General features: G+C 35.5%; 1 protein-coding gene and 1 pseudogene across 15 annotated transcripts in view; one reads left to right on the plus strand and one right to left on the minus strand.

The window, feature by feature from the left end:
- Positions 1 to 21,248, plus strand: part of NAALADL2 (N-acetylated alpha-linked acidic dipeptidase like 2) — a 1,511,782-nt gene that overhangs the window by 1,000,631 nt on the left and 489,903 nt on the right. The gene's annotated exons all lie outside the window — the stretch shown is intronic.
- Positions 18,856 to 19,363, minus strand: LOC137766649 (leptin receptor gene-related protein pseudogene; annotated as a pseudogene).

A 21,248-nucleotide genomic window follows, 5' to 3' on the forward strand; every position in this document is an offset into this window, starting at 1 on the left:
CTCTTTGCTTTCAGCTGAAAGCAAGTAGAGAACCCTTGCTCTCTGGCCCTCAATGTCATAATATTATGTCTAGCGTCATTGAAATGTCTGACAACACTGTCGATTAAAAATGAGAATTACTGGGCCATATTTACTGTTATAAGGTGAAGGATAGTTTGAAAAGTATGGCATGAAGTATCCCAAAAGGATGATTTAGCTTAGACAATATTAACAAAATTTCACATGATAATCGGTATAGTCATTTGGCAGTAATTTGTTTCTTACTTTTTTCTGCATTTAGCTCTACCTTAAAAATTCCCCTTCATTTGTAAAGCTTTGTATAATGCTGAATTTAGAATTCTGAAGGGACTATCAATTAATATTATGAATAATATTATTTAGAAACCATTCTGTGTGCTGCACAAGTCCTTTGAAAATGATTTGATAACCACTAAAGTGGCTGTCATTCATCTTTCAAAATCTGTTATACCTGGAAGTTTTATGTGACTTTTAGAAAACTGCATTCACAGAAATGTTCCTTCTAGTTTCCTAATAATTTTTATAAGAAATATTACCACACTGAGGTAAAAGAGTTTTACTTCCTTAGGCCAAATTCTTGTCACAACATGAAATAGGCAAAAGCAATTAGTCTAAAAAAAGCTCAGCCATAGTATCTTAGAATTTAAAGGAATAACCCTTAGGAATTAGCTCACATAATTTCTTATCCACTGCTTTATAGGTAGACCTCATTTAACATGGCTGACATGTTGCCCCACGGCCTCTGCTGAGCAGTCACTACATTGTTAGCAGACCTGCTCAGTTTTTGTAAAGCTCTATTATTAATTTTTACCTTATATTGACCAAATACCTACCTATCTATCAGTCGCTCACTCGCACTATGCTTTTGGAGGCCAAGGTAAATTTATCCATGCATTCTTCATACCTACCTAGTTTCTGTTAGGGGCTCTGTGTTTTTCTCCATATGTCAGAAACCCGTCACCAGTGGACTTGTCCGAATGCGGGATTGTTTTTCTCACAAAATGAGAAGTCCGATAGAAAGCTTGGTATTAATTCAGTGTCTCAAAGATAATAGATCCAAAGTCTCTGCCTTTTCTTCATGGTTGCTGATGGAGGCTGAGGTTGCAGCCATAACTTCAGTACTCCATGGGGACAGAAGGGGAGGAAATACTCATATCCACAAAGTCTGCCTGATCTTTCAAGAGTCTTTAAAGTTCTGCCCAACAATTTTTGCTTAAGTCTCATTGGTCTTAGCTAAAATGATTGAGAAAAGAATTTTTATACCTGGGCACACTGTCATACCCAAAGAAATTGAGATTCTGTTAATAAAGAAGAGAGGAAAATCAATATATGATCAAGCAGTCTCTACCACATTAACCTTTAAGTATCCTAGAACATCTGCAAGATCCCAAGTTCTCTCTTCTCTCTCTCAAGCTAGAAGCAATTCCAACTACTTTGAACAATCTTTTTGAGATCCCTCATGAAAAACATCATCATCTTCCCAAAGTGTGGAGTGCCTTCTTAAAGGCACACAGAGTTGGACATAATATGACACTTGGTGTCAGACCATGGCGATAGTAACTCTTGTCCTGTAGTTACTGCATTTCTATTCAGGCAGGCTCACATTTAGAAATCTTTTTCGGTAAATAGCTCAAGTTGAACATGCAACCAGGCAAAGCCAGCTGAAATTTTTCACATGGAATGAACCAAAGCTAGGAGTACCCTATCTCATATTTACATTTTAATCAACTTTACTGAGGTGTCATTTACATATGATAAAAAGCACCCATTATAAATGTAAAATTTGTTGAGCTTTGGTAAATGTGCACAATTGTATAACCACCACTACAAGCAAGATATAGAATATTTCCATCACCTCAAAAAGTTCTCTCATGCTCTTTTCCTGTCAGTCCCATCACTGTCTGTCCCAGGAAACTACTGGTCAAATTTCCATTATTATAAATTTATTTTGTCTACTCTAGAAACCTCATAAAAACAGGATCATATATATTCTTTCATGCCTAGCATCTTTCACACAGCTTGGTTTAAAATTTATTTGCGTTGATGTGTGTATCATTAATTAATTTCTGATTATTGCTCAATATATTCCATTATACACACATACCACTGTTTGCTTATCCATCCTCCAAATGATTGGCATTTTGATTTTTTCCACTTTAGGGCTATTTTGAATCAACTTGAGGTGAATGTTCATATACAAGTCTTTTTGTAAACACAGGTTTTCTTTCTCCTTAGCAAACACTTAGGAGTAGAATTGCTGAGTCATATACTAAGTGTATGTTTAACTTTATAAGAAAATGCCAATCTGATTTTCACAGTGGTTGTACCATATTACACTCCCACCAGTAATGTTTGATAGTCTCCTTGCCCCGCATCATTGAAACACTTCTATCATCAGTCTTTATTTTAAAATTCTAATATTTGTGTACTCATTGTAGTTTTTCTTATACATGTATTTTATTTACACTTTGTATTTGATATATTTCATGATAAACAATTTTTTTTCCATCTTAACCATTTTTTAAGTGTACAGTTCAGCGGTATCAAATACATTCACATCGTTGTGCAAAAATCACCTCTGTCCATCCCCATAACTGTTTTCATCTTGTGAAACTGAAGCTCTATACCCATTAAACAATAACTCCCCATTATTCCTTGCCCCCAGCCCCTGGTAACCACCAGTCTACCTCCTGTCTTTATGATTTTGACTATTCTAAGTACCTCATATAAGTGGGATCATACAGTATGTATCTTTTTCTGACTGGCTAATTTCATTTAGCATAATGTCCCCAAGGTTCATCCATGTTATAAACATACTGCAGAATCTCCTTCCTTTTTAAGACTGAACAATATTCCATTGCATGTATATCCACATTTTTCTTATCCGTTCATCCACTGATGGACCCTTGAGTTGCTTCCATGGTTTAGTTATTACGAATAGTGCTGCTATGAACATGGGTGAACATGGGTCTCAAATATCTCTTTGAGATCCTACTTTCAATTCTTTGGGGTATATCTGCAGAAGCGGAATTGCTGGATCAAACAGTAATTCTATCTTTAATTACTTGAGGAAACGCCATACTGTTTTCCATAGTGACTGTACCAATTTCCACCAGTAGTACGTCAGCGTCTCAATTTCTCCATGTCCTTGTAAACACTCATATTCTATTTTTTTTATAGTAGGCATCCTAATGGGTGAAAGGTGGTATCTCGTTGCAGTTTTGATTTGCATTTCCCTAATGATTGGTGAAGTTGAGCTTCTTTTCATGTGCTTATTGGCCATTTGTATCTCTTCTTTGGACAAATATCTGTTCAAGTCTTTTGTTCATTTTGAATCAGGTTGTATGGTTTTATTGTTGTTAAGTTTTTCTCTCTTTTTTTGAATTTTTGAATTTTATTTTATTTATTTTATTATACAGCAGGTTCTTATTAGTCATCCATTTTATACACATCAGTGTATACATGTCAATACCAATTTCCCAATTCATCCCACCACCACCCCCACTCCCAGCCGCTTTACCCCCTTGGTGTCCATGCGTTTCTTCTGTACATCTGTGTCTCAATTTCTGCCCTGCAAACCGGTTCATCTGTGCCATTTTTGTAGGTTCCACATATATGCGTTAATATACGATATTTGTTTTTCTCTTTCTGACTTACTTCACTCTGTATGACAGTCTCTAGATCCATCCACGTCTCAACAAATGACCCAATTTCGTTCCTTCTTATGGCTGAGTAATATTCCATTGTATATATGTACCACCTCTTCTTTATCCATTCATCTGTTGATGGGCGTTTAGGTTGCTTCCATGACCTTGCTATTGTAAATAGTGCTGCAATGAACATTGGGGTGCATGTGTCTTTTTGAATTATGGTTTTCTCTGGGTATATGCCCAGTAGTGGGATCACTGGGTCATATGGTAATTCTATTTTTAGTTTTTTAGGGAACCTCCATACTGTTCTCCATAGTGGCTGTAACAACTTGCATTCCCACCAACAGTGCAAGACGGTTCCCTTTTCTCCACACCCTCTACAGCATTTGCTGTTTGTAGATTTTCTGATGATGCCCATTCTAAATGGTGTGAGGTGATACCTCATTGTAGTTTTGATTTGCATTTTTCTAATAATTAGTGATTTTGAGCAGGTTTTTATGTGCTTCTTGGCCATCTGTATGTCTTCTTTGGAGAAATATCTATTTAGGTCTTCTTCCCATTTGTGGATTGGGTTGTTTGTTTTTTTAATATTGAGCTGCATGAGCTTTTATATATTTTGGAGATTAATCCTTTGTCCATTGATTTGTTTGCAAATATTTTCTCCCATTTTGAGGGTTGTCCTTTTGTCTTGTTTATGGTTTCCTTTGCTGTGCAAAAGTTTTTAAGTTTCATTAGGTCCCATTTGTTTATTTTTGTTTTTATTTCCATTACTCTAGGAGGTGGATCAAAAAACGTCTTGCTGTGATTTATGTCAAAGAGTGTTCTGTGTTCTCCTCTAAGAATATTACAGTGTCCAGTCTTATATTTAGGTCTCCAATCCATTTTGAGTTTACTTTTGTGTATGGTATTAGGGAGTGTTCTAATTTCATTCTTTTACATGTAGCTGTCCAGTTTTCCCATCACCACTTATTGAAGAGACTGTCTTTTCCTCATTGTATATCCTTGGCCTCCTTTGTCATAGATTAGTTGACCATAGGTGCATGGGTTTATCTCTGGGCTTTCTATCTTGTTCCATTGATCTATGTTTCTGTTTTTGTGCCAGTACCATATTGTCTTGATTACTGTAGCTTTGTAGTATAGTCTGAAGTCAAGGAGTCTGATTCCTCCAGCTCCGTTTTTTTCCCTCAAGACTGCTTTGGCTATTTGAGGTCTTTTGTGTCTCCATACAAATTTTAAGATTTTTTTCTTCTAGTTCTGTAAAAAATGCCTTTGGTAATTTGATAGGGATTACATTGAATCTGTAGATTGCTTTGGGTAGTATAGTCATTTTCACAATATTGATTCTTCCAATCCAAGAACATGGTATATCTCTCTATCTGTTGGTATCATCTTTAATTTCTTTCATCAGTGTCTTATAGTTTTCTGCATACAGTTCTTTTGTCTTCTTAGGTAGCTTTATTCCTAGGTATTTTATTCTTTTTGTGGCAATGGTAAATGGGAGTGTTTCCTTAATTTCTCTTTCAGATTTTTCATCATTCGTGTATAGGAATGCAAGAGATTTCTCTGCATTAATTATGTATCCTGCAATTTACCAGATTCATTGATTAGCTCTAGTAGTTTTCTGGTGGCATCTTTAGGATTCTCTATATATAATATCATGTCGTCTGCAAACAGTGACAGTTTTACTTCTTCTTTTCCAATTTGTATTCCTTTTATTTCTTTTTCTTCTCTGATTGCCATGGCTAGGACTTCCAAGACTATGTTGAATAATAGTGGTGAGAGTGGACATCCTTGTCTTGTTCCTGATCTTAGAGGAAATGCTTTCAGTTTTTCACCATTGAGAATGATGTTTGCTGTGGGTTTGTCATATATGACCTTTATTATGTTGAGGTAGGTTCCCTCTTTGCCCACTTTCTGGAGAGTTTTTATCATAAATCGGTGTTGAATTTTGTCAAAAGCTTTTTCTGCGTCTATTGAGATGATCATATTGTTTTTCTTCTTCAATATGTTAATATGGTATATCACATTGGTTGATTTGAGTATATTGAAGAATCCTTGCATCACTGGGATAAATCCCACTTGATCATGGTGTATGATCCTTTTAATATGTTGTTGGATTCTGTTTGCTAGTATTTTGTTGAGGATTTTTTCATGTATATTCATCAGTGATATTGGTCTGTAATTTTCTTTTTTGTACTATCTTTGTCTGTTTTTGGTATCAGGGTGATGGTGGCCTCATAGAATGAGTTTGGGAGTGTTCCTTCCTCTGCAATTTCTTGGAAGAATTAGAGAAGAATGGGTGTTAGCTCTTCTCTAAATGTCTGATAGAATACACCTGTGAAGCCATCTGGTCCTGGACTTTTGTTTGCTGGAAGATTTGTAATCACAGTTTCAATTTCATTACTTGTGATTGGTCTGTTCATATTTTCTATTTCTTCCTGGTTCAGTCTTGGAAGGTCATAGCTTTCTAAGAATTTGTCCATTTCTTCCCGGTTGTCCATTTTATTGACATAGAGTTGCTTGTAGCAGTCTCTTAGGATGCTTTGTATTTCTGCAGTTTGTTTTGTAACTTCTCCTTTTACATTTCTAATTTTATTGATGTGAGTCCTCTCCCTCTTTTTCTTGATGAGTCTGGCTAATGGTTTATCAATTTTGTTTCTCTTCTCAAAGAACCAGCTTTTCGTCTTATTGATCTTTGCTGTTGTTTTCTTTGTTTCTATTTCATTTATTTCTGCTGTGATCTTTATTTCTTTCCTTCTGCTAACTTTGGGTTTTGTTTGTTCTTCTTTCTCTAGTTCCTTTAGGTGTAAGTTTAGATTGTTTATTTGAGATTTTTCTTGTTTCTTGAGGTTGGCTTGTATAGCTATAAACTTCCCTCTTAGAACTGCTTTTGCCACATCCTATAGGTTTTGGATCATCATGTTTTCATTGTCATTTGTCTCTACGTATTATTTCATTTCCTCTTTGATTTCTTCAGTGTTCTCTTGGTCATTTAGTAACGTATTGTTTAGCCTCCATGTGTTTGTGTGTTTTACGTTTTTTTCCCCTGTAATTGATTTCTAATCTCATAGTGTTGTGGTCAGAAAAGATGCTTGATATGATTCCAGTTTTCTTAAATTTACTGAGGCTTGATTTGTGACCCAGCATGTGATCTATCCTGGAGAAAGTTCCATGTGCACTTGAGAAGAAAGTGTAATCTGCTGTTTTTGGATTGAATATCCTATAAATATCAATTAAATCTATCTGGTCTACTGTGTCATTTAAAGCTTGTGTTTCCTTATTAATTTTCTGTTTGGATGATCTGTCCATTAGTGTAAGTGAGGTGTTAAAGTCCCCTACTATTATTGTGTTACTGTTGATTTTCTCTTTTATAGCTGTTAACAGTTGCTTTATGTATTGAGGTGCTCCTATGTTGCATGCATATGTGCTTATAATTCTTATATCTTTTTCTTGATTTGATCCCTTGATCATTATAGTCTCCTTTCTTGTAATGTCTCTTGTAACATTCTTTATTTTGAAGTCTATTTTATCTGACATGTGTATTGGTACTCCAGCTTTCACTTGATTTCCATTTGCATGGAGTATCTTTTTCCATCCCCTCACTTTCAGTGTGTATGTGTCCCTAGGTCTGAAGTGAGTCTCTTGTAGACAGCATATATATGGGGCTTGTTTTTGTATCCATTCATCCAGCCTGGGTCTTTTGGTGGGAGCATTTAATCCATTCACGTTTAAGGTAATTATCGATATGTATGTACCTATGACCATTTTCTTAATTGTTTTGGGTTTGTTTTTGTAGGTCCTTTTCTTCTCTTGTGTTCCCCACTTAGATAAGTTCCTTTAGCATTTGTTGTAGAGCTGGTTTGGTGGTGCTGACTCTCTTAGCCTTTGTTTGTCTGTACAGATTTTGATTTCTCCATTGAATCTGAATGTGATCCTTGCCGGGTAATCTTGGTTGTAGGTTCTTCCCTTTTATCACTTTAAATATATCATGCCACTCCCTTCTGGCTTGTAGAGTTTCTTCTGAGAAATCAGCCGTTAACCTGTTGGGAGTTCCATTGTATGTTATTTGTCATTTTTCCCTTGTTTCTTTCAATAATTTTTCTTTGTCTTTAATTTTTGCCTATTTGATTACTATGTGTCCTGGCATGTTTCTCCTTGGGTTTATCCTGCCTGGGACTTTCTCTGCTTCCTGGACTTGGGTGGCTATTTCCTTTCCCATGTTAGGGAAGTTTTCGACTATGGTCTCTTCAAGTATTTTCTCATGTCCTTTCTCTCTCTCTTCTCCTTCTGGGACCCCTAGAATGAGAATGTTGTTGTGTTTAATGTTGTCCCAGAGGCTGTCTTCATTTCTTTTCATTCTTTTTCCTTTATTCTGTTCCATGGCAGTGAATTCCACCATTCTGTCTTCCAGGTCACTTATCCGTTCTTCTGCCTCAGGTATTCTGCTATTGATTCCTTCTAGTTTAGTTTTCATTACAGTTATTGTATTGTTCATCTCTCTTTGTTTGTTCTTTAATTCTTCTAGATTTTTGTTAAACATTTCTTGCATCTTCTCGATCTTTGCCTCCATTGTTTTTCCGAGGTCCTGGATCATCTTCATTATCATTATTCTGAATTCTTTTTCTAGAAGGTTGCCTTTCTCTACTTCACTTAGTTGTTTTTCTGGGCTTTCATCTTATTCCTTCATCTGGTACATAGTCCTCTGACTTTTCATTTTGTCTCTCTTTCTGAATGTGGTTTTTGTTCCACAGGCTGCAGGATTGTAGTTCTTCTTGCTTCTGCTGTCTGCCCTGTGGTGGATGAGGCTATCTAAGAGATTGTGGAAGTTTCCTGATGGGAGGGACTGGTGGTGGGTAGAGCTGGTGTTGCTCTGGTGGGCAGAGCTCAGTAAAACTTTAATCCGCTTGTCTGCTAATGGGTGGGGCTGGATCCCCTCTCTGTTGGTTTTTTGGCCTGAGGCGACCCAACACTGGAGCCTACCCAGGCTCTTTGTTGGGGCTAATGGTGGACTCTGGGAGGGCTGACACCAAGGAGTACTTCCCAGAACTTCTGCTGCCAGTTTCCTTGTCCTCACCATGAGAGAGAGTGACCCCCTGCCTCTGCAGGAGACCCTCCAACAGTAGCAGGTAGGTCTGGTTCAGTCCTGTATGGGGTCACTGCTCCTTCCCTTGGGCCCCAATGTGCACACTACTTTGTGTGTGCACTCCAAGAGTGGAGTCTTTGTTTCCCCCAGTCCTGTCGAAGTCCTGCAATCGAATCCTGCTAGCCTTCAAAGTGTGATTCTCTAGGAATTCCTCCTCCCATTGCCAGACCCTCAGATTCGGAATCTTGCCGTGGGGTTCAGAGCCTTCACTCCAGTGGATGGACCTTTGTGATATAAGTGTTCTCCAGTTTGTGAGTCACCCACCCAGCAGTTATGGGATTTGATTTTATTGTGATTGTGCCACTCCTACTGTCTCATTGTGGCTTCTCCTTTGTCTTTGGATGTGGTGTATCTTTCTTGGTGAGTTCCAGTGTCTTCCTGTCAATGATTGTTCAGCAGTTAGTTGTGGTTCCAGTGTTCTTTCAAGAGGGAGTGAGAGCATGTCCTTCTACTCTGGTATCTTGAACCAATCTCCCCTCAGTGTAGTTTTAATTTGCATTTCCCTTGTAATCAATAATTTTGAGCATCTTATGTGCTTATTGACACAATAAGTGTAAAGCAAGTTTTGTATTTTTTTTTGCCTTTGTGGCTGTCAAGTTGGCCAATAAGATTTGGTGGAAAGATTTTGCTTTCATTATTTACTCGCCTTGGCACCATTGTTGAAAATTAATTAATCATATAAGGGTCAGTCTATTAACTGGACTGTATTCTGTTTTAGTCATCCATTTGTTTATTCTTACAGCAGTATAGCTATGTTGATTACACTGGCTTCTTGTAAGTCTTGTAATGAGGAAATGTTAGTACTCCAAATTTCTTTTTATCTTTTAAAATTATGTTGACCTTTTAATGACGTTCGATTTTCAGTATAAATTTTAGAATAAACTTGCCAATTTCTACAACATAGCCCATTAGGATTTTGATTGGGGTTGTGTTGAATATACAGCGCAGTTTTGGCAGATTTGAAATGGTAAAAGTGTTGTGTCTGTCAGGTCATAAACCTGGTAAATTTCTTCATTTATTTACATATTTTATATTATTGTCATCAATGAACATTTAAAGCTCTGATATTTTGTGTACACAAATTTAGGGTTATGTTGTTGCCCAGCAAGGTGGCCCTGACATGTATGTTTTGAAAAGTAGTCTCTGTGTTTCTGATATGCATTTCCCCCTTTCTCCACAATCTAAGAACTACAGCAATAGAGGCCTTTCTCTGGCTTGACATTGTCAACACCAGCACTCAATAACATAGAAATTTTCCTTATTGTTTTATCATCTGGGTCTCATTTTTCCATTTTGTCCACAAAGATATCACATGACAAGAAAATATCAAATTTCTTGCTGAAACCCCTAGGTACAGCATCTACAGCATCCTTTTTATCCAATTAAATAGTTTTATGAAAAATTTTTTTAAAAAGGACATTTAGATTCTTTCAGAGTGAGTTCATCCTATATTTTAGCAATCTCTTCTTTCTAGATATTCAGAAATTATATATTTACTAATATACTGGAGACCTTTATGTAAAGCTTTACATGTTAATGAAACTGCCAAAGACTTATTATTCAGTTATATACATTCAATTTAACTACATTTCTTTGCCTACCATGCTTTCCATTTTACAGAGTATAGCAACTCTGCATCAGGAAACTGAATCTGATGAAATGTCAGTATTATTAAATTATGAAATTTTAAGCAATGTTGTTTTTAGAATTTCCATCTTTTTTCTATGTAATATTTCTTATTTATGACAGGTGAAAGATGTCAAATTAATAAAAGTTACTCTTTATCATATAAGGCATTACTTATGAAAATACCTCATTTTTAAAAGTACAGAAAATGTTTTTAAAAAATCCAATAGATTTTATCCTGAACAACCTATATTTTAATTCAGGATAGAGACACTTTGCCAGCATCTTATATTTTAGGTCAATTTAATAAAATATAATTTAGTGTCTATTGTTCTAAGCTTCCCATAATTATAGGGTGGAATAAATTTTTTCTTATGCATTCTTAAAGTAAATTTGTTGATGCAGTTCTTTTCCCAGGTAGTGATTTAAAACATTAATATGTTTATAGTTGTTTTTTATGCAGTACAATTATTTTAGTTTTATTTGACAATTCAAATTTTAGTTGTAAAGGAAAAAGCAGACAAATGCAAGATATATTTCTTCCATATACATAAGTTTAGTAACAAATAGATTTAGCATTTTAACAATTTTTCTAAAAATATTTTTTCACTTAATAATTTCTCAAATATGTGAATCTTTAAATTTCAAAAAGACTATATTTATTAGAGTTGATTCATAGCAATCTTCTTCTAAAACAAATATACCAATTTTTAATAATAATTTTTTTAACTTGATATCAAGAAGTTTATTTTAAAAAATAGAATGGCATCCTGCCAAATCAGTCACATTCACATCCACAGCCTGGTGGAGGGAGAATAATTCTAGTGGACCAAGTTTCATAACTGCAGTGTACATACAACATTTATTTTTATCAGTAGTTGTTATTTTACATCCGGACACTTGCTGACCAAAAAACAATGCTCGTTGCAATGAAACTATCACCTTGAATATCACCATATATAACTCAAACATTCCTGACAATTGGTTCTTAGCATGTAAAGTGCTTAAATCATAGAGTCAACTATTAGTTTAGTCATATGTTTTAAGTACTCTGTTTAATAGAAAATACATTTTTATTTCTCAGTATATTTGTTTACTGAATATCTGTAAGGATAATATTCTAGAGCTGTAAGTAGTATAGGCAGTGTTTTCCTTCTCTTGAATAAGAGCTTGCAAAAATATAAATGGTCTGGTTTAAATGGTTAGAAATTAATAACTTTTTTTTTTTGGTCATAGAATATAATTGATTTGTAAAATTTAGTGTGAATAAGGTTCAAAGAATAGCAGAGTGTAAGTTTCTGTTTAACATCTATCTCATTTGTGGAGCAACAGGTGACCGCAGATTTGGGACAGTGAGACGGCAGTGGGTACTGCCAGCAACAGCACAGCTTTAAGAATTTTGATGGCACCTGTCAGTGTGATGAGATTGCTCTATTTTGAAGGACGATCCTCCTCAGTGCCCTAGTTTTCCTATTAACCCGCTTACTACCATACTTCTCACTTGCCCTTCTCTTGGACTAACTGCTGTGTCTTGTCCTATCTTTGATACAGAATCTTAAATGCTTTCAGTAGCAGCTCTTATCAGTACCACAGGAGGGGAGCACCTTAGAGAACTGAAGTACTGTTATATTTTTCCACCTTCCAGGATAAAAGCATGCTGTTTGGATAAGAGCTGAAAATGGTTCAAGGAAAGAGTCCTAGATAAAAATAGATAAATAAATGAAATAAAATGTGAATAAATCTTTTCAAATGGTTCATGAAACAATATGACATTATTTCATACATCTTTAAGAAGTGAAGGGTTTGAAGAGTACACACATGCCAGGTGGTCTAAGGCGAAAATCCTCTTGCTTGTGAAATAAACATCTGTAGACAGGAATCTTTTTTTTTTTTTTAATATGATGTTTTGGGAACATAATGGGAACTCTTAAACCTAGTGTACATCTAACTTGGAATATATTAACATTTAATATATAATGTCACCATCTGTTCTCCTGTTCTTTACTGAATTCAGAAAAGACCAATAGTCCAACAACACAATGACCTATGTTTATAAGAAAGTATCACTTTTTGAGCAAAACATATAATATTAAGATTGATTTAAAAGGATATTTTAAGGCCAGAAATCTGAATTAAATAGAACCATAATTAATTTATTCTTAGCTGTCAACAGGTAGCTTAATGTAGTTTCTTACAACAGATTTAAACTTTTATTTTGGAATCAATTTCCACTGTTTAAAACAGAGATTGGCAAACTATGGCCCACTTCTTGTTTTTGAAAATAAGTTTTATTCTAACATAACTATGCCCATTCATTTACTTAATGTCTATGGCTACTTTCATGATACAAATAGTTGAGTTGAGTAGTCGTAACAGAGACCATATGTCCAACAAAAATACTTACTCTCTGACCTCTACAGAAAGGTTTGCGACTCTCGTCTAAATCATAAAACCGCACCTATTGAAGCTTAAATTTATTATAGTCTAAAGAGAATAAGTATTGTAAAAGATTTAGGTTCAATATTTTCTACTTAGAAAATTTTCAGATAAATCAGCAGTGTACCACAGTGAGGGTTTTTTTTTAATTAATTAATTCATTAATTAATTTTTGGCTGTGTTGGGTACTCGTTTCTGCTCGCAGGCTTTCTCTAGTTGCGGCGAGCAGGGGCTATTCTTCGTTGTGATGCGTGGGCTTCTCACTGCGGTGGCTTCTCTTGTTGCGGAGCGCGGGCTCTAGGCACGGGGGCTTCACTAGTTGTGGCATGCGGTCTCAGTAGTTGTGCTTGCGGGCTGTAGAGTGCAGGCTCAGTAGTTGTGGTGCACGGGCTTTGTTGCTCCACGGCATGTGAGATCTTCCTGGAACAGGGATCGAACCCATGTTCTCTGCTTTGGCAGGCGGATTCTTAAGCACTGTGTCACCAGGGAAGCCCCCCAAAGTGAGTTTTGTGGAATGCCTATGGGTATGTTTAAAAGAAAAAAAAAAAAAAAAAGGGATCCTATAGTTGAACGGGATACTCTCTTTTCCCCTACTTGAGAATCTGTCAGATGATAAGGATCTGAGAAATCATTCAATAAATTAACCACTTTAACTTTTTAAATCTAATATTACCCAAATTTTCTTGACTTCCCCTTCTCCCCACTATAAACCAGTTTTTAATATTTTTGTAGGACAATAGTGGTCTGCAGAAGAAAGTGCTAAAAATGCTATCCTAAAAAAATATGTACTTCTAAAATGTGAAAACATATAGGTCAGAATAGCTCAACTGAATTTATAGAATCATAGATTGTAGATTTAAAAGAGCCATACAGTTTATTTAATCGAATTCCCAATCTTAGCAGATTACAGAAAAATAAAATTGATAATTCCAATATGCTAATCTTATTTTACTACATAAGAGATGGCTAATCATGACTACCTTCAAGTTAACAAAATGCACTTAATGAATTGTGTATATATGTTGGCTTCACTCACTGTAGATGAAGCATCGTTATGCCATAAGTGCTGAAACAATTGTGGTTTTACATATTGCATTAAATCAGTTAGTGCTATAATTAATTTTAATAGGATGTTTATAAGTCCCTAACTAGATTACTTTATAACTAAGTACTGAATGCACCCTCTACATGTTTTGTTATTTTAGAGGTAATGGAAGTTTAATTATGCAGATCATCCAAGTAGATTTTTATTTTGCCTCTGGGTTATCACTTTCATTTTAATGGCTTGAATGCTTCTTATCACTATTTGTGAATGGGATTAATTAAATCTAGAATGATGCTTTTAATACTGTGTGATGGAATAAATTTAGTAAGAGGGTTGACATCCATGTGTTGGTCAAAATTATTATTGAATCTGTTAGACCCTGAGAAGTATAAACTCAGAAAGACAAAGTGTTCACTTCCTTTTAGCATTTTATTGTAAATGTAGTCCTTCTTTTATGGATTGTCAGTTGATTCTAAAATTTAAAAAAATAGTTTTCACATTCATTCTTCTATTAAACAAATCCTTGTTGAGAACTTACTATGTATCCTATTACAATATAAATTCCACAAAGCAGAAATCTTGATTTGTTTATGCTGTGTCCTTATTGCTTGGCATATAGTAGCTACTCAAAACTATATATTGAATGAATGAATGGTTTTAAATACTGAAGATTCAGCAGCATAACATGAAACAGTCTCAGTACTCAAATTGCTTAAAGGCATTTGTAGCACCATGTAGAAAATACACAATAGAGATAAATATAGAGGCTATGAGTCACTTAGGAAGAGACTAACCCACTTTTTAGGAAAGGGGTCAGGGAAGGCTACCTTGCAACTACTAATTTACTTTCTGATTCTATGGATTTCTCTATTCTGGACATTTTTAAATGGAATAGGGCAATACAATATAATGCATGTATAAATAGAATAATATCAATACAATATGCTGTCTTTTGTGACTGGTTTCTCTCACTTAGTATAATATTCTCAAGGTTCATTGTTACATGTGGTAGCATGTATCAGTATTTTATTCCTTTTTATTGCCAAATAATTTCCCATTATGTGGACATCCCATGTTTGGTTTATCCATTCATTAATTGGTAGACTTTTTTCCTGCTTTTTGGCTATTATGAATAATGCTAATATTAACATTTATGTACAAGTTTTTTGTGTGTGGATACATGCTTTGAATTCTCTTGGATGTATAACCAGGAGTGGAATTGCTAAATCATATGAAAACAATTTTATGTTTGAACTTTTTGAAGAACATTCAAACTGTTTTCCAAACTGGCTGCACAACTTTACATTGCCACCAGCAGTATACGATGATTCCAATTTCTCCAGACCAACACTTGTTATTATTGATCTTTCTTATTATAGCCTTCTAGGGTTATTATTTTTTAATGGAAAATGCTTTCAATTTGTGGAATTTTAAATACCAGCAGCCCTGGGAGAGGTATTTGTAAGAAGCTATGGTTAATTATGTATATATTATCTTCCTTTGGGGGTGGTTTCAGAAAATATGGACTTCTTTTTTTTTTTTTTTTTAATTAGAAGACTGTACATTTGACAGTAGCCTTTCACTATATGTAGCTCTCCAAAGATTTATATAACTGAGTTAAGGAATCACTATTATAAGTAAATCATCTTAGAATTAAAAGTTTTAACATTAATTTATTCAGAAGATCACATTCGAATTAATATTTCATATGTTTTGGATCAAATTTTATGTGCTATGAAATGTTTTATTTTTTATATGTATGCTCTGATTTATTCCATCAGTATTCTCCCTAAGTAGATTGACCCCCTTTTGAAGGCAGCAGTTCTGTTTTATATGTTCCTGAGAGCTGTGAAGGGTCTGGGATTCTAACTTACTTTCCAGCTAACAAGTAAGCCTGCCACAGTTTCATGGATGCTGGCAGAAGACACAGGCCTTCTCAGTCAGAGACAAAGAACTCTATTACTTACCACAATAGCAATAGCCAGAATATCAGCATTTTCCTTTGCCTCTTCCCCAGTCTCCAATTTGTTCAGGGTGACATGAAGAGGGGACAAGTGACATCAGCACACACAATGCATTGTGTCACCCAAGAGGAACATTAAACTTGAGAGAAAGATACTGTTTCTGTTTTCCATGTCTGTTCACTATGTAAACATTCTTGAAATGATAGCCCAGAACAAAGGCAGTCAGTGCTTCTGCTTACAAGATATACATAAGCGTGAGACCCACGAAGAATTGACTTCCAAGAGTTCTTTTTAACTATAATGTAGCTCTCAAAATGTTTTGTACCTAGGCAGTTATAAGTTTGTTGACTTAATTTTGTTTTGCCATGCAGCATATATCAAGAGATGAATTTGTGAAAGAAATATTTATTTTCTGTAAAACCTTCTGATTAGACCAAATGCTTCCCTTTGTATAACAGTAATGATTTTGTCGAGTTAAACTTTAACTTCTCTGCGATCATTGCCAAAAGAAAACTAGGTTATCTTTTGTAATGCATAAAAAATAATGTATGTGTGTAATAAGTAGATGTGCCACTTTAAGAGATTATCAACTGAAATAAGTAATACAAAATCAAACAAGTTAATTTTTAATTAATAAACTGGAGTGCTTAACATGAAGCTCCTCTCCACTAAATCCATTCCTATCATTTAAAAAATGTATTTTATATTAATGTAAAAATACCGAGGGTAATAACCTGAAAGTAGTTGAGCTGGAGGAGTGAAGAGAAACCATCAACACCCTTGTTCAGACTCCCATAATTCACTTTGTGTTAACCACCTCCCCACTGAGGGAACCTATAATCCGTAGAGCGCTTATTTTCTTTCCCCTTTATTTATTTTCCCTCAGACATTTATTACTTTAATGATACTTAGGTGCTGTAGAATAAATGCCTCTGTTTCAGACATATAGAAAATCCAATAATCTATCACTTTGATAAACCATTCCATTAGTAGGGAATAACTACAAATATTCTATATGCAAGTACTTTATATCATTCTGGAAATACACTCAAGAGGCAATGCTTTAAGGCTACACATTAAGGCTACCTTGGTTATTTAAATGTGTATAAGCAACAAGGGCACTTTTGCAAAAGGTAGTATAAATTAAACAGTATCTCCATCTTAGGAAAAGAAAAGCTATTCCAAGCCAACTACACATCCAAAATGGTATCTTACAACTTACTGCTATTATTCTAATGCAGGACAGATTATTGCTCACAACCGCACATTTCAGAACACCAAGAAATTTTCATATTTTTGTTACCTTTTAAGCAAGGTGACATCAGAATAAAAACTTTTAAAATTAAACTTTTCTTTTCTGTTAAAAGTCAAATTTATTACAATATAATAAGTGCAAGTGTTATTAAAAATGCTTGTTAAAATTATGAAGTGTCTATATAATTTTTCTAATATAAATATTGGAAATAACAACTTTAACAGTTCTATACATACATAGTACATTGAAAACATAAAATCATGCACAAGGCTAAAATATCACTTTGCACATTATTCTTTTAGGTATTACTCTTGTCTTCTGATCCCAGCATCATTACAGAATATGACGGAGTTACAAACTTCAAGGTTTCAGTGTTTTCAATGTATGTCAGTTATCACACATTAACAATGCTTTAAAATTATTGCTTATATTCTACACGTGGTTCTAGTTCCCATATTTCCCTTTCTCGATAGGTCTTGGACAAAAAGTTGATCTAGAAAACCTGATTACAGGACCCAGCATGACCTGAATTCTCAATGACTCATTTAAAAGTGGCATAAAGTGTTTTATATATATATATATATATATATATTTTTTTTTTTTTTAAAGTCCTACAGGGCATGAAAGACAATAAGTATATCGCATGTAAATAAGATTAAGCAGCTCACCCTCTGCTTGCTTACTTGGCTCCACGTCTCTATAGGAAGGAGAAGCCAAGCCATGAAGAAGTTAGGGCAAATGGGAACTGCTGGGAGTGTGTGTGTTTGGGGGGCTGGAGGGGCTGGTGAGGGTGTGTGGGGAGAAGCATAGGGAAGGAGCTGGGGAGAAATGTCAGAGGATGAAGGGAAATTAAACAGCGTTACTTATCCATTCTTCCCCATCCTGCTAAAGCAGGGGCCAGTTCCAGCCCAGCCTCCCTCCCCTGCCTCCCAGTGGGGGATCTGTCCCCCCAGCACTGTGAAGGCAGCCACTGCCTTTCAGACAATGTGAAGCCATAGCTGTTCCCTACTGAGAACACTTCACAGATTTGAGGAACAGGCTATAAATGATAGGTTTGGACATTTCACAAATACCAAGGATAGTCTGAAGTAGGCCTCAACATGAGGGGCAGGGGAAACAGTTTTTACAAGCAGCTAACGCCCAGAGAGGCTAACGGGTTCAGCCAAGGGGAAGGCAATGCTTCTTCCTTCATGACAGCGCTTCTCAGACTTCAATGTGCATCCGATTCACTTGGGATCTCATCAAAATGTATTAGGTTGAGGATGGGGCCTCAGACTCTGCATTTGTAATAAGCTCCTATGCACCACGCTTCGAGATGCTGATGCTCTTGGTCTATGGACCACACTTGGAGAAGCAAGAGTCCGCAGCATAAAGAGGGAGCCGCCTCTGTCTCTCTGGGCCACAGGTATATCTTGGAAGTCCTGAGCAGAGCTGAGACAGCCCCAGTGCTACGTGCCCACTCTAGCACGTCCCCGGGGAAAAGGTGGAGCTGCAGCACACTGAGTGAGCAACTGTCTACAAGACTGTGTTAACATATTTTCTGAGAGCACCATGACTATATGAACAGCTAAACAAATAACATAATTCAACTTGAGTAAATGGAGAGATCTACTGGCTGGGAATAAAACTAACCTTTTCCCCATGTAGTTCTCCTTAAAGTGAACATGATTACAAAGGTATAAAAAAACCACATACGAAATTTCATAGTAAAAGGCCACATGTGCACACATATACATACAGTATGAATTCTAAGAAATTAAATGCATTTTTTCAGAATAAAGCACGTGCTACCACTGCTCCCAGCTAAAATCATCTCCTCTTCTAAATACAAGGAAAAAAACCTTGAATTGTAAGGAAAATCACTGCATTGCCTGCCAGCACCAGGCCACAGGCTCCCCATTTGATCACAGCCACACGAGCAAGAATAACAGGAAATCCAAAGGCAGAAACAACAATTCCGGTAGTGAAAAAATAAGCCAGTTCCCGACAGGCACTAGTTGCTGCATAGGCGTCATACGTTGCTCGTTTGGCAATGAAATAGGGGATGGGAGAGATGACGTGGAATATCAGGACAAACAAGGGTCAGTAAACACCATAATCCTCTAAAGCACATCCCAGCATAAGAAAAGTCAGCCCAAGAGCCCCAGTGAAGGATAATGCCACAAGAGTTTCAACGCCCGCCCTGTCTCCTAGGTGGGGCAGCGGCTGCTTCCGGCTTCTTGCCATGGCCCCGCCCTTCTTTCCCCTTTAACTGAACTATTGTCCAACCTTGATTCCTCTCTCCCATACTTAGGTAATTTTTTGGTTACCTAAATGCAGACAGTCACTAATATCTCTTCTTATTTGTTTCATGTGGTTTAGTACATTGCCCTTAGTAATACTGTGCTACCTGTCTCGAGAATTCAACATATTACCTTTCTTTCAATAATTCTTTCATTCATAGTAATCTTTGAAAATCTTTATTCCACCAACTTTAAATATACTTTTGTTCTATGAGTTCTAACTGATATTTACCCATCTTATTCACTGTACATAAAATCAGTATATTTTTAAAAATTTCTATGTATCTATCAGACAGATCATTTTCTTTCTCTTCTTCTCCCTCTCCTCCTCCTCCTCCTCCTCCTCCTCTTTCTCCGTCTTCTTATTCTTTTGTTTTAAATTTTTATTATTATTGAAGAAGAAAAGAGATAAATGAAGAAAAGAGAGAGGGGGTTTATCATGTCTTGTATTTATTGAACCAGTTTGGGCTTTTTTGATCCATATATGCTTCTCTAAATGCTTACATATCACATATTTAAATATGTGTCTAGGATTTTTATGAAGCTTAATAGTGGTTTCATTAGAACAAAGTTTTCTGCATTTATTGGTTTTCTTATTTTGAAAATGAAAATATTTCTATATAGTTCTGAGTTTACTGTTATATCTCAAATGTTTCATTCTGCTTTAGAATTCAGTTAAAGACTTCTGATTTTAGCTTTAGACAAACATATTCTTCCTAGTGTCTTGTAGGAAATATTTTCTCTCTTCCCTGGAGCTAGTGTTTGATGTCACAGAGCATGCCCCTGACAAACAAGGCCTGTTCTTTGACCTGACCTCTATGGTCAGAATTGCCCTTCTTCCATCCTTCTATTTTCCAAAGGGTTAACTTTTAGTTTCCAGACTAAGACTTAATATATTCTAGAATTACATTCTCAAGTTAAAATAGGAAAGATTTATTCAGTTATTGTCTAGAAAAATGTAAAAAGGTGAGTATTCATTCATTTGCTTATATTACCCCTCACCCTGGACATTAGCAATGACATCTCCATCAAAAACAAAATAAATTCATTCAAGCAGGAAAAAAAAAATCTTCACTTGAGTCATTTAAGTGAAGGTTTAAACGTTTCTTGTATCAATGAGATAATATTTCAATTCTCCATTTAACTTACAGAGGCAAAGGGGAAAAAAAGAGGGGTGAGGATTGTGGATGCAATGTCTATTCCTTCTTGGATCTAAATATTGACTCTGCCAAGTGTGGTCTTTTCCAGGAATTAGATAATTAAAAAAATAAAATAAAATTCCACTGAAATGAATCCAACCCAATATTATCTTTAATTCAATGTAAACATACCTTATATAGCCTGATAGTTTCAAATAACACACTATCTTTAATCCTAGTAATTTATATTTTTATAGTTTCTGTATCATGCCTAAAATGTTGCTTACTCCAATTAGCTTATGGTCAGCAGTATCTTTAATTAGAAATATTGGTAATGTGTCCCCCGCAGCATTTCATTTAGTGTGTTTCATTTTAGTGGTTCCAGGATGATTATCCTAATGAACAGAGTGATAAAAAGTACCATTAAGCAGAAATGAAATAGAATACCCATCAGGGCAAAAAGGGTTGTGGGTTTGTGTGTTAGTAAAAGAATGATCTGTACTTAGAATACAGTATTAAAACTGTCAATAAGTTGGCATTGAGTGTACCTTTGAAATTCTATCAGTAGCAAATATCTGATATTGTGATTTATTTCTAACAATTAGAGGTAGAGTGTAGGATGAAGGACACAGAGTTAAACTAAAAAATGGCCAATTCATTGAAAAACAGTACAAATAGCACCAATAATAT

Source organism: Eschrichtius robustus, chromosome 6 (assembly GCF_028021215.1).
Source record: "Eschrichtius robustus isolate mEscRob2 chromosome 6, mEscRob2.pri, whole genome shotgun sequence".
Classification (NCBI taxonomy): domain Eukaryota; kingdom Metazoa; phylum Chordata; class Mammalia; order Artiodactyla; family Eschrichtiidae; genus Eschrichtius; species Eschrichtius robustus.